Genomic DNA, 17,232 nt, shown 5'->3' with positions numbered 1-17,232 from the left:
CCTTCTCCAATGCAGGAAAGTGAAAAGTGAAAGTGAAGTCAGTCGCTCAGTTGTGTCTGATTCCTTGCGACCCCATGGACTGCAGCCTGCCAGGCTGCTCCGTCCATGGGACTTTCCAGGCAAGAGTACTGGAGTGGGTCGCCAGTGCCTTCTCCAATGTTACACATAAAGACCAACCAAAGAGAAGCTGTTACCCTCAAATTAAAACTGGGAAAAATACACTTTAAGGCATTGGTAAAGCTAAAGAGAGTCGCTACAAGAAACTGAAGATTAAATTCACTAGGAAAATAGGACAATTCTAAATGTGTAAACATCTAATAGCACAATTTCACAACTTCAAAAGAATGAGACCAAAACTGGTACGAACACAAGGAGACACTAACAAACCCACCATCAACAGTGGAAGATTTTAGTCCGCTCAGACAGATCAAAACCTCAGGAAGAATAGGGAATACTGGAATAATGCTACTAATCAGCTTGATTGATTGGTCACATTTAAAACCCTCTAGCTCATTAAGGCAGAGAAGGCAATGGCGACCCACTTCAGTACTCTTGCCTGGAAAATCCCATGGATGGAGAAGCCTGGTAGACTGCAGTTCATGGGGTCGCTGAGTCAGACATGACTGAGCAACTTCCCTTTCACTTTTCACTTTCACGCACTGGAGAAGGAAATGGCAACTCACTCCAGTGTTCTTGCCTGGAGAATCCCAGGGACAGGGGAGACTGGTGGGCTGCCGTCTATGGGGTCATACAGAGTTGGACATGACTGAAGCGACTCAGCAGCAGCAGCAGCTCATTAAGGAATGCATCTTCCTTTGAAGATCACATGGAAACTGGCCATATTCTAGGTCACAAAGTAGCTCATACTAAATTTGGATACCTATGGCTGATTCATGCTGAGGTTTGACAGAAAACAACAAAATTCTTTAAAGCAATTATCCTTCAGTAAAAAAATAAATTAAAAAAATAATCTGTATCACACTGGCCATTTTCTATGACTTCAATGGAATTAAGGGAAAAGGCAACATAATAATAATTATTATAATGACAACAAAATAAGAATCAAAGAGTCACTAAAAAGAAGACAATATATACAGTGGTTGTACTTTGCAGCCAAACTGTCTCAGTTTAAATCTTGGTTCTGCCAACTCAGGAGCTCTGTGATCTTGGACAAATTGCTTAAACTCTCTATGTGTTCTCATTTTTCACTTACGTCATATTGGAGTCATAATGGTCCTACTTTGTGAAGATGTTGGGAGGATTACCTAAGTTAATATACATAAAATGTGAAGATTGGTGGCTGGCACATAGTAAGAATTCAACAAAGTTTGGCTGTTAATATCTTTAAATGCTAGACATTAGGAAATTAAAAAAAAAAACCCACTCAGCCAATTCACAGGCCAAATAAATCATTATGGACATTAAAACTTAAATGTTTATAATAGAATTGGAGAGAAGGCAAAAATTAATGAGATATCATGCAAGTTAATGTAACAAAAGAAGCTGCTGCTGCTAAGTCGCTTCAGTCGTGTCCGACTCTGTGCAACCCCATAGATGGCATCCCACCAGGCTCCCCCGTCTCTGGGATTCTCCAGGCAAGAACACTGAAGTGGGTTGCCATTTCCTTCTCCAATGCATGAAAGTGAAAAGAAGAGCAGAAAGCAAATAAACCCAAAGGGAGTAGAAGGAAATAAACAATGAAGATAAAAATCAATGACATGGACATCTCAGATACAATCGGGAGATCAAACAGGACCAAAACTTTATTATTTGAAGGAAAAAGAAAACAGATCAAGAGATAAGGGGACGGGGAAAACAAACAATATCAGGGTGGCAAAGGCAGCATAATTACCGATATGACAGGGATAAAAGGTAAGAGGGGCTTACGCACTTTATACCAATAAACTTAAAAAGAAGAAATGGACAAACTAATAAGCAAACACAAATTACCAGAACAGACTCAAGAAGAAACAGAAAACCTGAATGGCTACAACTACTCCAAGAAAGAGAACTAATCATTGTAAGCGTCTAAGAAAAGACCTATGAGGCCTGTACGACTTTCCAGGTGTTGGTAGGAAGTATTCAAGGAACAGATCATTCCGTTTCATGCAAACTCTTTAAAAGAGCAGAAAAGAAGAAAGCCTCCCCGCCCCCAATCCATTTAATGGGGTTATTATCATTGTGATGCCCAAATTAGCCAAGGGCAGAACTAGGAAAGGACAACACAAGACAATCTCATGACCACAGATGAAAACATCCAACGAGCACTGGCAGACAGAGCCAACAGTGAATTAAAGACACACAATCTCGACTCAGCTGTATTCATTCCCAAGCCCAAGGTATATTAAACATTAGAAAATGCATTGATGTAAATTCACCACAAAAACGGATTAAAGCAGGAAACTGTGTGATTATCTCACTAAAATAAAGGAATATAGATAACTCCATAAAATTTAGATCCACTCATTCATAATTTTATTTTTATTTTTTTAATTTAAATTTATTTATTTTAATGGAGGCTAATTACTTTACAGTATTGTATTGGTTTTGCCATACATTTAAAATCAAACAAAAAAACTAGCACACACACAAACACACAAAAGCCTCTACATAAACTAAGGGTAAAACATACCTGCCTTAACATGATAAATATCCACACCGAACACCAACACCAGAATATCCACACCAAATAAAATCCTTAATGGTGAAAAAGTAAGCAGGCCCCCATTAAAGCCAAGAATAAAATATAAGTGCCCATTATCAACCTCTTCTTTAACCACTGCATGGGAAGTCCTGGCCACTTCAATGATATAATAAAGGCATAAATGTAAATAATTGAAAATGAACAAACAAGCTATTTATGTTTCATAGGGAATATGATTAGGATCATAGGGAAACACAAAAGAACTAACAACGGCTTATTAGAATTGTCATGACAGTTTAACAAGGTTGCTGGATATAAGATCACTACACAAAATTCAGCTCCATTTCTATGTATCAGGCTGAAAGGATTATTGAGAAAGTATTTAAAACCTATCACACATATCCCAACAGATATCTACTCAGCTACTATCTGACAACTGTCTCACCACCTATACAACTGGGACATCAGCAGGCATGTTCACGCAATGTGACTCCATTCCCTAGCCAAAAATGTTTGGGTTGGGAAGGACGCCAACTCCAACTGAGCCAGGGATTCAGCACGAGCTCTACAAGACCCCATCTCGGACAGTAGCTGGAAAGGAGATGCTATAAGTTCCACAGCCAAAGGGCAGCCACAAACGCAGAGGAGAAAGAATGGGCAGGAGGCAAAGGCTAAGACTGTATCCCAAAGGAGGAGAAACCAACGGCAGGGTTGCCGGTACTCTAGGCTCCTTCCCAGTTCCTGGTCCTCACGAGACCTCCCGGACCTCACGAGATGTGACTTCCAGAACACATCTCTCTCTCTCTTAAGATATAGTCTCCCTTCTTGCTTGAGCAAATTTGTAATGGGTCTCTCTTATTTGCATCCAAAGAATCTTAACTAATTCTTAACAAATTTAGAAGTTAGTCTTGCAAAGCTTCTTTTCCTTTTCTTATTTCCTTGATATGATGGACTGAATCCTTCTGGAGAGCTGTGAACCATCCCAAGGGAGGGTGAAATGAAAATATGGTAGATTCAAAATTTGGCAAATTGTCCCAGGATGGATTCCAACTCTATCAATTATTCTCTCATATGTCTGGATGTTCTCCATCACATATAAAATTTATAATTGCCTTCTTTACGCCCTTAATAAGTTTGGACTGAGATCTTCAAAGGAACGTTGCCAATAAAGTGGATTGTCCTTGGGTCATTTTAATGTCTCTTTTCTGTATCAGTGACGGGGGTCAGTTTTACTGCCTGCTACTCTCCCAACTCATTTTCCTGACAAGATAAGACCTACTAACATAAGACACTCACAAATATGACATGTGAATCTTCTCACTAGGAGATTTTTTTTTCCAGGGACCAGAGGTTAACAACACAACACAGAGGCTTGTTTACAAACTGTGGATTATGTTAAATGAGGGCTAAGTGTAGAGCAGTGATCCACATAGGGCCTAGGGGCCAGAGACACAGCTGTCATCCCCCTCCCCCAGGAAAAAAGCAAGGTCCAGAATTCAGGACAAAGACCTGAATTAGAGCACTACATCCACCTTTCAGGGCTTCCCAGGTAGCTCAGTGGTAAAGAACCTGCCTGCAACACGAGAGACAGGAGATGCAGGTTCAGTCCCTGGGTGGGGAAGATCCCCTGGAGGAGGACACGGCAACCCACTCGTGTATTCTTGCCTGGGGAACTCCATGGCCAAAGGAGCCTGGCGGGCGACAGTCCAAAGGGGTCACAAAGAGTTGGACACGGCTGAGCGACTGACTGAGAGAAACAGCAACCACCTCCAGTCTTATTTCCTTCATCCACAGGAAACTGTGTAGACAATTACTCCCACTCATAGGACTGTTGGAGGATTAAAGATAGCCACATCTACACAGGTCCTGGCATTTCACCTAGCATGGACTCAAAGAATGTCAGAGAGGCAGAAAGAGAAAGCTCTTTTAAACAATAAGAAACAATTCCTCTAATCTTGGAACGAGGTTCTTTCAAAGTTGAGAAATAACTAATCATCATAAAGCTTTTTTTATTGTGCTGTCTTTCTAAATCCCTACAATCAGAAAGTGATAGCAGAAATAAGCAGAAACCTAGGTTTTCATCTGGGATTCTTCTTGCAGGCTCTCCATCTGTCCAGAGAAAGGGGTCTTTGATCCATGAAATCAACAACTCATTGGTTCCCTGGAAAAATTAGGCTGGGGCTGAGCAAAGGTTCTGGCTGATAAAGCTGTCATGGCAACCACTAAGAAGGCCCTTCTATTGGGGTCAACACTTGGGCCCCAGCCAGTCCCTTCTTAGGAGGTTTGCCAGATACAGTCTTGGATCCTTTCTTAGTATGGGCTGAACCTTTTCCACTTTGCTACCCAGTTACTTCATGTTACAGCTTAACTTGCCCCTACCCCACCCACATACGCATTCCTAGCCAACTGGGCCCTTGACCTTCAGACTCAGAATCCACCACAAGCACCACTAGCTCCTCATGCCCACGCACTAGGCAAGACTTTTTGTGGCTCTGTTTCTTCTTACGAAATTAGATGGGGGAGCAAAATCGTCTCTGCCATATTAGATCCAAGTCAGGCTGACCTACTTATCTGTTTTGAGAGATACATGTCTAGGGGATTGCTGTGAAAAGCTGAGCTTTTAAACAAACATCATCTATTGTATTCTGGGAAACAGTAGATCTGTAGCGTCTGGGAGGGAGGGAGGACCTTGAATGACTGTCCTTCTTGCAACAGCCTGTCTCCCACAGCCTACCTTGTCTGCAGCCCACTTGGCCTCCTAGCAGAGCTTTGATCCTTCTTGTGGCTGGGCACTGGCCCACTAAGCTCTTGAATCTTTCTTTTTTTTTTTTTTTTTTGGTGGGGGGCGTGCTACATAGCCTACAGGATCTTAGTTCCCCAACCAGGGATCGAACCTGTGCCTGCTGTAGTGGGAGTATGGAATCTTAACCACTGGACCGCCAGGGAAGTCCCAGAGCTCTTGAGTTTTTGAGTCTAGTTTTTTCCTCTTCTGGCTCTTGTTTGGCCACTAGCCCTCTTAACTGCCTGCCTCTGGAGACCGGATATCCTCACTGGTCTGCGACACGGCAGGAAACCAGGAATCACATGCAGGAGTCACCAGGAGCAGGCTCCCAGCAGAGGCCGGCCAGACTCCTTCAGGAGTGGAGTGAGGGCCTGCGCCTTGGCACAGGGACTCTGTGCCATCTCTCTGGGAGTCTCAGAGTTCTGTTTTGCCTATTTCAGGCCTCGGCTGTGTTCCAAGAAACAGTGGATACCAGATAAACGAGGTGATGGTACATCTCCTGAGGAGCCAGTCTTGGGACGGAGCCTACGGAACAACCAGTGAACTCAGCATCATGTGGCTTTTTTTTCTTTTAATTTACAAACACCTGTAATTGTTTCAGTGTCCTCTTGTGCAATCTTACAGCAATTCTGTCATTGCCCAGCTGGATTGTATATCTGAACAGCAAACAGCAGCTCCATGTCTAACATGAAAGGAACAGTCAATGCGTATTTGCTGATAACCTTATCATCATGGTGGGTCAGAGATCTCTCCTGAGACTTTATCCTGCTCCAGTCTTGTCTGCATATTTCTTTAGGCTGCTTCAGCCAATTTCGCTCTCCCACGGAATTTGGGAACACACTGAGAAGAAGTGCAGCAGCCAGGGGCAGAGATGAGAAGGCTTCCAGGGAGAGGCCCTGATGGGAGTGGCGGGTGGGGGGCAGAGTGCCTAAAATCCTGCAGTGGAGTCTGATCTTGACCACTGGCCCAGAGATCCCAGGGTGGGTATCTCCCAGCACTGGAGAGCACAGTTGCAGGCCATGGACATCCAGGTACAGATAGCCCTCAAGGGTCAAGGAATACTGTAGAAGTTCCCCGTGAAGAATTTTGCTGGGCAGGGTCAAGGTCAGCAGCTGGGCCGCAGCTCTGCCCCCCTGGAGTGGGGGTGGGGTGCAGAGTGGGGACCATGCAGCCTATGCTGGCCCCAGGCCTGTCTCTGCAGTCCCTGATGCTATAGAGTCAGATTTGCTGAGAAAATACTTGCCTCCAGAGTCCACGGCTATCCCCTGAAGAGCCCCACCCATGTAGCTCCCACACAGATCATATGCATCAGGATGGGGTTTAGGGAGGAGCAGAGACAGCTGGGATACTTCACTGTAACCACAGCCAGGAGAAAGAAAGACAAGGAGAGTCTTTACTGAAGCCTACCATGCTTCCCAGGTGGCGCTAGTGGTAAAGAATCTGCCTGCAACAGAGGTGATGTAAGAGACGCAGGTTCGATCCCTGGGCCGGAAAGATACCCTGGAGAAGGAAATGGTAACCCACTCCAGTATGCTTGCTGGGAAATCTCATGGACAGAAGAGCCCGGTGGGCTACAGTCCATGGGATCGCAAAGAGTCAGACACAAGTAAGAACATTGCAATACTATGCTGTAGGCTTTAAAAGAGAAGGAACCTGAGGCTCCCAGAGGAAAAGCCCAAGGCACAGCGTCCTGACCCTGAGATCTCACCCCTTCCTTGAGGAGCTGCCCCTCCCACCTCCCAGAGTTTCCTCCCCACCAGGCAGCCCCACAAGGGGTACAATGAATTCCAGGGCTCTGTTTCCCACTCCTCACTCAGCTGGTGGTAAGAAATTCAATCTGGGTTTGCTTGGATATGGAGAAAAGAGGCCAATGCAAGTCCAGTGAAACAGCAACAGTCTGAAGACTTGGTTTACCCACCAGTCCTTGGAGAAGGAAGGTGAGGAGCTAAGGAAGCAAAAGAACTGGGTCACGTGACTACTCCGAGGGGTGGAGTCTGTTCTCTGAGTTCACATGCGGGCAGGTAAAGGGTTTCCATCACTTCCAAACCAGGCTGGTGGATACTCAGCTTACACACTGAAGTCAGAAGCCACAGTGCAGACCACGTGTGAGCATGAAGCCCCAGCCATTGGGAACATCAGGGTTGTCCCAGGAATGGACAGTGCCTCCCCAGCGCCTGGTCCAGCCCCTTCTCGGTTATAAACTTCACATCATGTTGTTAGGATTTTTGTTTAAACAATTATAAATTTTTAATTAGTCAATTGGCTGTGCCAAGTCTAGTTGCAGCATACAGGATCTTCAGCTGCCTTCACCATTATATATTTTTATGCTAATCTTCTTGCTCAACTTAACTCTCACAATTGTTACAAAGGAAAGCTTAGCCTCATTTTATATATGTGAAAAATGAGGCAAAGAGAAAGCAATAACTTTCCCATAGTGTTACTGGCTTCAAAGTCAGTAAACGTGAGTTGAAATATGTTTTTGTTTTTTGTTTTTTTGCAAGCAAGACCTGCTTAGACCTATGGGCCACAGAAGTGGTTTTCATTACCATCTCAGCAGCCCCCAGACTCAGCCACACTTCACTCCTGGAGACTTCCTGCCTACAGAAGATGTAGTGTCTGAAAATACAGCTTAAAACAATTAGAAGATGTTCATGCTTTTTTTCAACAAATACTTGTGTATGTGTTAAGTGGCTTCAGTCATGTCCGACTCTTTTCCACCCTGTGGACTATAGCCCGCCAGGCTCCTCTGTTCATGGGATTCTCCAGGCAGGAATACTGGAGTGGATTGCCATTTCCTCCTCTAGGGGATCTTCCTGACCCAGGGATTGAACACACATCTCTTACATCTCCTGCCTCGGCAGGCAGGTTCTTTACCGTTAGTGCCACCTGGGAAGCCCCTTCAACAAATATTTATGTCTCTACAAACAGTTCTGGGCAAGGTGTTGGGTGGATACGGGGGTGGAGAGGAGAAGGGAAGGAACAAAACTAGAAAACAGGGACCCCCCCTCCTTCTGTTTCCGAGGAGTTGCTGGGAAGCAAAGCCACTGGAGGCAGCAGTGCCCAGGATTACAGAGCTGGCATCTGGCACTTTCCCAGCCCAGAAGAGCAGCCCTCCAGGGTCAGCTTCTTTTCCATAGTATGGTGGGTGGAGGGGTCATTTCTGCACTGCCGGGTGATGCTGGACAGTGAAAGAGGAATGACTGGGCAGGATCACTGGAAGGGCAGGAACCAGCCCCTGGCATGGGTCTCACAACATGTCAGGCCACTAGGAGCCATTGCCCCCGGCTGCCTCAGAGGACCCTGGCTCCTGACCCTGCTGTACCCCAGCTCCAGCTGTCACCTTATCCTCCTCCTCCTTCTTTCCTGATGGAGCCCGACACCATCCCTGCTGGAAAAGCAAGCATGTCCACCACCATCATGGGTACAGGGTGCAAGCCTGATTAACCAAGGTCCCCTTCACCACTCGCACATCTTCACTCAGTCCCTGCAAGAGCAGTGACCAGGCTGCCTCTCACTCCCATCCAGAGTCCACATGGGACAAACCTCAGGCTGAGCCTGCGGTGAAGGCACAGTCCCTCCTTGCCCCTCCCTGGACACGGGCTCCAATGCTCTGGGCTCTCCAGAAACTCAACCTCCCCCTTTATCTTCTACAGCAGCCCTTGATCTGCTCTTGACCTCTTCTCATTGTGGCTAAAATGCTTCAACCGCCCCTTCAGGTTCAGAGCTGCTGTTTCTAGGCAAATATTCAGCCAAGTTCTAGATGGAACTGAGGCTCAAGGCCCAAGAGGGGCTCCCTCCTCCCTGCATCCTCCTGCAGTGCCTGCTTCTGGCCCACATGATGATGAGGCGGGGTGGTCCATGGGTGTGGCCCACACAGGACTGTCATCTGGGGCTGAGCTCAGAGGCCACCAGAGTTGATGTCCACAGCTGTGCCATGCTACCAAGTCACAGGTTCAAAACCACACATCCCTCCCATGTGCTGCCCTCCAAGACCCCACTTGGGTCCCCTTTCTCACCAGCTCTGGGCTCCTGCAGGTGCCTCCACTCTCAGGGTCAGAAAGAGGGCATAGATCCAGCTGGTCTCGGAGTCCCCTCGACTCTCTGAAGATTCACATTAGGGTTTCCCTACCTCACTGCACAGTCCCGTCTGAGGCCAGTGCCGGGGATGCTATCAACACACCCTAAGCACTTGGCATGTCCCCATCTGCCTCATTCCCAGGGTAGAAACCTGTGAGGTCATTTCCTGCATTCTCCCCAAGGGATTGAAACACTGGAGCCGGGGGGCAGTCCTAAGATGGTGGAGGACTAGGACGGGGAGACCACTTTCTCCCCCAAAAATTCATCAAAAGAACATTTCAACGCTGAGTAAATTCTACAAAACAACTTCTGAATGCTGGCAGAGGACATCAGGCACCCAGAAAAGCAGATCATTGTCTTCAAAAACAGGTAGGAAAAATATAAAAGACAAAAAAAGAGACAAAGGAAGTAGGGAGGGAGCTCCATCTCGGGAAGGGAGTCCCGTCCCAGGAAGGGAGTCTTAAAAAGAGAGAAGTTTCCAAACACCAGGAAACACTCTCACTGCCGAGTCTGTGGCGAGCCTTGGAAGCACAGAGGGCAACATAACAGGGAAGAAAAATAAATAAATAATTAAAACCAACAGATTACAAGCCCAACAGTAACTCCCCCAGCGGAGAAGCAGCGAAGACGCCTGCATCCGCCACTAGCAAGTCGGGGCTGGGCAGGCAGGTGCGGGCTGCAGTGCTTTTTAAGAATTGGGCTGGAAAGCCCCGAATGTAACCAGAGCAAACTAACTTAGGCTAGCATACCAGACTGTGGGATACCTACCACTCGAAAAGCTCTAGCATAAGACACCGCCAGGACCATGCACAGAACAAAGGATGGAACAGAAATAGCCAGCTGCAGACCATCCCCTGCCGGTGACAGGCAGCCAGAGCCATAAAGGCTGGAAGGGGGAAATCGCAGCCCCAGAGAGACTTTACCTACCAAACTGCAAGCAGGCTTGTTTGCTAACTAAGACTTCTTGGGGTTCTGGACAGTCACCATCTGCCTGACAAGCGGTACACCCAGAAAACTGAGCAGCAGGGAAAGGCGATAAGTCACAGCAACCGCGCTCGCCAAATACCTGAGCTACTCGGTCCTGGGAAGGGCACAAAACGCAGGCCCAACCGAATCTGCTCCTCTGAGGGCTACCTGAGAGCCGAGCCTGAGCGGCTTAGACCAGGGAGGTGCATGCAGCCTGGGGCCGGCCTCAGACGGTTCCCGGCGGAGCAACATAGAGCCTGAGCGGTGTGCGTCGTGTGCAGGGGCATGCCCAGTGTGGCTGAGACACTGCGAGCACAAGCCAGTGTTATCTGTTTGCAGCATCCCTCCCTCCCCACAGCGCGACTGAACAAGTGAGCCTAAAAAAAAAAAAAAAAAGTGTCCACCACTGACCCCCTGTGTCAGGGCGGAAATCAGACACTGAAGAGACCAGCAAACAGAAGAAGCTAAACAGAGGGGACCACCTTGGAAGTGACCCCACACTGCCCACACCACCAGAGAAAGTCCCAGAAATATCTTACTATTTTTACGACCATTCTCTTTTTGTTGTTGTTGTTGATGTTGTTTGATTGTTTTTTGTTCTTTTCTTTTTCTTCTCCTTTTTTTTAACTTTAAAAACTTTTTAAGTCCTCTATTTCTCCTTTAATTTTAATTTTGATAACCTACTATCACTTTTCAAAAAAAAAGACCCTATTTTTAAAGCAAACACCGTGTATATATATGGTGGTTGTTGTTGTTTTTTAATAATCTCGTGACTTTTTTTTCTTTCTTCTTCTTTTCTTTAATATTGTATTTTTGAAAATCCAACTTCTACTCTAGATTTTTAATCTTTGCTTTTTGGTATTTGTTGTCAATTTTGTACATTTAAAAACCCAATCTTCAGTACCCAATTTTACCTGAGAGTGAGATTACTGGCTTGACCACTCTCTCCTCCTTTGGACTCTCCTTTTTCTCCACCAGGTTGTCTCTGTCTCCTCCCTCCCCCTTCTCTTCTCTACCCAACTCTGTGAATCTCTCTGTGTTCCAGACAGTGGAGAACACTTAGGGAACTGGTTACTGGCTGGATCTGTCTCTCTCCTTTTCATTTCCCTCTTTTATCCTCCTGGCCACCTCTGTCTACTTCCTCCCTCTCCTCTTCCCTGTATAACTCCGTGAACACCTCTGAGCGGTCCAGACTGTGGAGTGCACATAAGGAAGTGATTACTGGCTAGCTTGCTCTCTCCTCTTTTGATCCCACCTCATTTCATTCCAGTCACCTCTAACTACCCTCTCCCTCTTCTCTTCTCCATGTAACTCAGTGAACCTCTCTGGGTGTCCCTCAATGTGGAGAAACTTTTCATATCTAACCTAGATGTTTTATCATCGGTGCTGTATAGATGGAGAAGTCTTAAGGCCACTGTAAAAATAAAACTGAAAACCAGAAGCAGGAGGCTTAAGACCAAATCCTGAGAACATCAGAGAACTCCTGAATCCAGGGAACATTAATCGATAGGAGCTCATCAAACGCCTAAATACCTACACTGAAACCAAGCACCACCCAAGGGCCAACAAGATCCAGAGCAATTTGCATGACATACCATGCAAATTCTCCAGCAACACGGGAACACAACCCTGAGCTTCAATATACACACAGCTCAAGTTACTCCAAAACCACAGACGTCTCATAACTCATTACTGGACACTTCACTGCACTCCAGAGAGAAGAAATCCAGCTCTACCCACCAGAACTCTGACACAAGCTTCCCTAACCCAGAAACCTTAACAAGCCACTGATACAACCCCACCCACAGTGAGGAAACTCCACAATAAAGAGAACTCCACAAATTCCCAGAATACAGAAAGGCCACCCCAAACGCAGTAATATAACCAAGATGAAGAGACAGAGGAATACCCAGCAGGTAAAGGAACAGGAAAAATGCCCACCAAACCAAACAAAAGAGGAAGAGATAGGGAGTCTACCTGAGAAAGAATTCCGAATAATGATAGTGAAAATGATCCAAAATCTTGACATCAAAATGCCTGGAGACAAGGACTGAGAAGATGCAAGAAAGGTTTAACAAAGACCTAGAAGAAATAAAAAAGAGTCAATATATAATGAATAACGCAATAAATGAGATCAGAAACATTCTGGAGGCAACAAATAGTAGAATATCAGAGGCAGAAGATAGGATTAGTGAAATAGAAGATAGAATGGTAGAAATAAATGACTCAGAGAGGAAAAAAGAAAAACAAATTAAAAGAAATGAGGACAATCTCAGAGACGTCCAGGACAATATGAAATGCTCCAACATTCGAATTATAGGAGTCCCAGAAGAAGAAGACAAAAAGAAAGACCATGAGAAAATATTTGAGGAGATAATAGTTGAAAACTTCCCTAAAATGGGGAAGGAAATAATCACCCAAGTCCAAGAAACCCAGAGAGTTTCAAACAGGATAAACCCAAGGCGAAACACCCCAAGACACATATTAATCAAATTAACAAAGATCAAACACAAAGAACAAATATTAAAAGCAGCAAGGGAAAAACAACAAATAACACACAAGGGGATTCCCATAAGGATAACTGCAGATCTTTCAATAGAAATGCTTCAGGCCAGGAGGGAATGGCAAGACATATTTAAAGTGATGAAAGAAAATAACCTACAGCCCAGATTACTGTACCCAGCAAGGATCTCATTCAAATATGAAGGAGAAATCAAAAGCACAAGCAAAAGCTGAGAGAATTCAGCACCACCAAACCAACTCTCCAACACATGCTGTTTGTGTTTCCTGTCTAGAGAAAACACAAAAAGGGTATATAAACCCAAACCCAAAACAATAAAGTAAATGGCAATGGGATCATACTTATCAATAATTACCTTAAACGTAAATGGGTTGAATGCCCCAACCAAAAGGCAAAGACTGGCTGAATGGATACAAAAACAAGACCCCTACATATGCTGTCTACAAGAGACCCACCTCAAAACAACGGACACATACAGACTGAAAGTGAAGGGCTGGAAAAAGATATTCCACACAAATAGAGACCAAAAGAAAGCAGGAGTATCAATACTCATATCTGATAAAATAGACTTTAAAACAAAGGCTGTGAAAAGAGACAAAGAAGGCCACTACATAATGATTAAAGGATCAATCCAAGAAGAAGATATAACAATTATAAATATATATGCACCCAACATAGGAACACTGCAATATGTAAGACAAATGTTAACAAGTATGAAAGGGGAAATTAACAATAACACAATAATAGTGGGAGACTGTAATACCCCACTCACACCTATGGACAGATCAACTAAACAGAAAATTAACAAAGAAATGCAAACTTTAAATGATACAATAGACCAGTTAGACCTAATTGATATCTATAGGACATTTCATCCCAAAACAATGAATTTCACCTTTTTCTCAAGTGCTCACGGAACCTTCTCCAGGATAGATCACATCCTGGGCCATAAATCTAACCTTGATAAACTCAAAAAAACTGAAATCATTCCAAGCATCTTTTCTGACCATAATGCATTAAGATTAGATCTCAATTATAGGAGAAAAACTATTAAAAACTCCAACATATGGAGGCTGAACAACACACTTCTGAATAACCAACAAATCACAGAGGAAATCAAAAAAGAAATCAAAATATGCATAGAAACAAACGAAAATGAAAACACAACAATCCAAAACCTGTGGGACACTATAAAAGCAGTGCTAAGAGGAACATTCATAGCAATACAAGCATACCTCAAGAAACAAGAAAAAAGTCAAATAAACAACCTAACTCTACACCTAAAGCAACTAGAAAAGGAAGAAATGGAGAATCCCAGGGTTAATAGAAGGAAACAAATCTTAAAAATTAGGGCAGAAATAAATGCAAAAGAAACAAAAGAGACTATAGAAAAAATCAACAAAGCCAAAAGCTGGTTCTTTGAGAGGATAAATAAAATTGACAAACCATTAGCCAGACTCATCAAGAAGCAAAGAGAGAAAAATCAAATCAATAAAATTAGAAATGAAAATGGAGAGATCACAACAGACAACACAGAAATACAAAGGATCATAAGAGACTACTATCAGCAATTATATGCCAATAAAATGGACAACGTGGAAGAAATGGACAAATTCTTAGAAAAGTACAACTTTCCAAAACTTAACCAGGAGGAAATAGAAAATCTTAACAGACCCATCACAAGCATGGAAATTGAAACTGTAATCAGAAATCTTCCAGCAAACAAAAGCCCAGGTCCAGACGGCTTCACAGCTGAATTCTACCAAAAATTTCAAGAAGAGCTAACACCTATCCTACTCAAACTCTTCCAGAAAATTGCAGAGGAAGGTAAACTTCCAAACTCATTCTATGAGGCCACCATCACCCTAATACCAAAACCTGACAAAGATACTACAAAAAAAGAAAACTGCAGGCCAATATCACTGATGAACATAGATGCAAAAATCCTTAACAAAATTCTAGCAATCAGAATCCAGGAACACATTAAAAAGATCATACACCATGACCAAGTGGGCTTTATCCCAGGGATGCAAGGATTCTTCAATATCTGCAAATCAATCAATGTAATTCACCACATTAACAAATTGAAAAATAAAAGCCATATGATTATCTCAATGGATGCAGAGAAGGCCTTTGACAAAATTCAACATCCATTTATGATAAAAACTCTCCAGAAAGCAGGAATAGAAGGAACATACCTCAACATAATAAAAGCTATGTATGACAAACCCACAGCAAACATTATCCTCAATGGTGAAAAATTGAAAGCATTTCCCCTAAAGTCAGGAACAAGACAAGGGTGTCCACTTTCACCGCTACTATTCAACATAGTTCTGGAAGTTTTGGCCACAGCAATCAGAGCAGAAAAAGAAATATAAGGAATTCAAATTGGAAAAGAAGAAGTAAAACTCTCACTGTTTGCAGATGACATGGTCCTCTACATAGAAAACCCTAAAGACTCCACCAGAAAACTACTAGAGCTCATCAATGAATATAGTAAAGTTGCAGGATATAAAATCAACACAGAGAAATCCCTTGCATTCCTATACACTAATAATGGGAAAGTAGAAAAAGAAATTAAGGAAACAATTCCATTCACCATTGCAACGAAAAGAATAAAATACTTGGGAATATATCTACCTAAAGAAAGTAAAGACCTATATATAGAAAACTATAAAACACTGATGAAACAAATCAAAGAGGACACTAATAGATAGAGAAATATACCATGTTCATGGATTGGAAGAATCAATATAGTGAAAATGAGTATACCACCCAAAGCAATCTGCAGATTCAATGCAATCCCTGTCAAGCTACCAGCGGTATTTTTCACAGAGCTAGAACAAATAATTTCAAGATTTGTATGGAAATACAAAAAACCTTGAATAGCCAAAGCAATCTTGAGAAAGAAGAATGGAACTGGAGAAATCAACCTGCCTGACTTCAGGCTCTACTACAAAGCCACAGTCATCAAGACAGTATGGTACTGGCACAAAGACAGAAATATAGATCAATGGAACAAAATAGAAAGCCTAGAGATAAATCCACACACCTATGGGCATCTTATCTTCAACAAAGGAGGCAAGAATATACAATGAATTAAAGACAATCTCTTTAACAAGTGGTGCTGGGAAAACTGGTCAACCACTTGTAAAAGAATGAAACCAGATCGCTTTCTAACACCATACACAAAAATAAACTCAAAATGGATTAAAGATCTAAACGTAAGACCAGAAACTATAAAACCCCTAGAGGAGAACATAGGCAAAACACTCTCTGACATACATCACAGCAGGATCCTCTATGACCCACCTCCCAGAATACTGGAAATAAAAGCAAAAATAAACAAATGGGATCTAATTAAAATTAAAAGCTTCTGCACAACAAAGGAAACTATAGCAAGGTGAAAAGACAGCCTTCTGAATGGGAGAAAATAATAGCAAATGAAGCAACTGAAAAACAACTAATCTCAAAAATATACAAGCAACTCCTGCAGCTCAATTCCAGAAAAATAAATAACCCAATCAAAAAATGGGCCAAAGAACTAAACAGACATTTCTCCAAAGAAGACATACGGATGGGTAACAAACACATGAAAAGATGCTCAACATCACTCATTATCAGAGAATGCAGATCAAAACCACAATGAGGTACCATTTCACACCAGTCAGAATGGCTGCGATCCAAAAGTCTGCAAGCAGTAAATGCTGGAGAGGGTGTGGAGAAAAGGGAACCCTCTTACTCTGTTGGTGGGAATGCAAACTAGTACAGCCACTATGGAGAACAGTGTGGAGATTCCTTTAAAAATTGCAAATAGAACTGCCTTATGCCCCAGCAATCCCCCTGCTGGGCATACACAACGAGGAAACCAGAACTGAAAGAGACACGTGTACCTCAATGTTCATCGCAGCTCTGTTTATAATAGCCAGGACATGGAAACAACCTAGATGTCCATCAGCAGATGAATGGATAAGAAAGCTGTAGTACATATACACAACGGAGTATTACTCAGCCATTAAAAAGAATACATTTGAATCAGTTCTAATGAGGTTGATGAAATTGGAGCCTATTATACACAGTGAAGTAAGCCAGAAAGAAAAACAACAATACAGTATGCTGCTGCTGCTACTGCTGCTAAGCCGCTTCAGTCGTGTCCGACTCTGTGCGACCCCATAGACGGCAGCCCACCAGGCTCCGCCGTCCCTGGGATTCTCCAGGCAAGAACACTGGAGTGGGTTGCCA

The 17,232-nt window shown here is 43.5% G+C and overlaps 1 protein-coding gene across 1 annotated transcript in view; it reads right to left on the bottom strand.

The window, feature by feature from the left end:
• ACOXL (acyl-CoA oxidase like) overlaps positions 1-17,232 on the bottom strand; it is a 366,969-nt gene that overhangs the window by 142,603 nt on the left and 207,134 nt on the right. The gene's annotated exons all lie outside the window — the stretch shown is intronic.

This window comes from Ovis canadensis, chromosome 3, assembly GCF_042477335.2.
Source record: "Ovis canadensis isolate MfBH-ARS-UI-01 breed Bighorn chromosome 3, ARS-UI_OviCan_v2, whole genome shotgun sequence".
NCBI classification, from domain to species: domain Eukaryota; kingdom Metazoa; phylum Chordata; class Mammalia; order Artiodactyla; family Bovidae; genus Ovis; species Ovis canadensis.
This window is presented reverse-complemented; position numbering and strand designations above follow the sequence as displayed.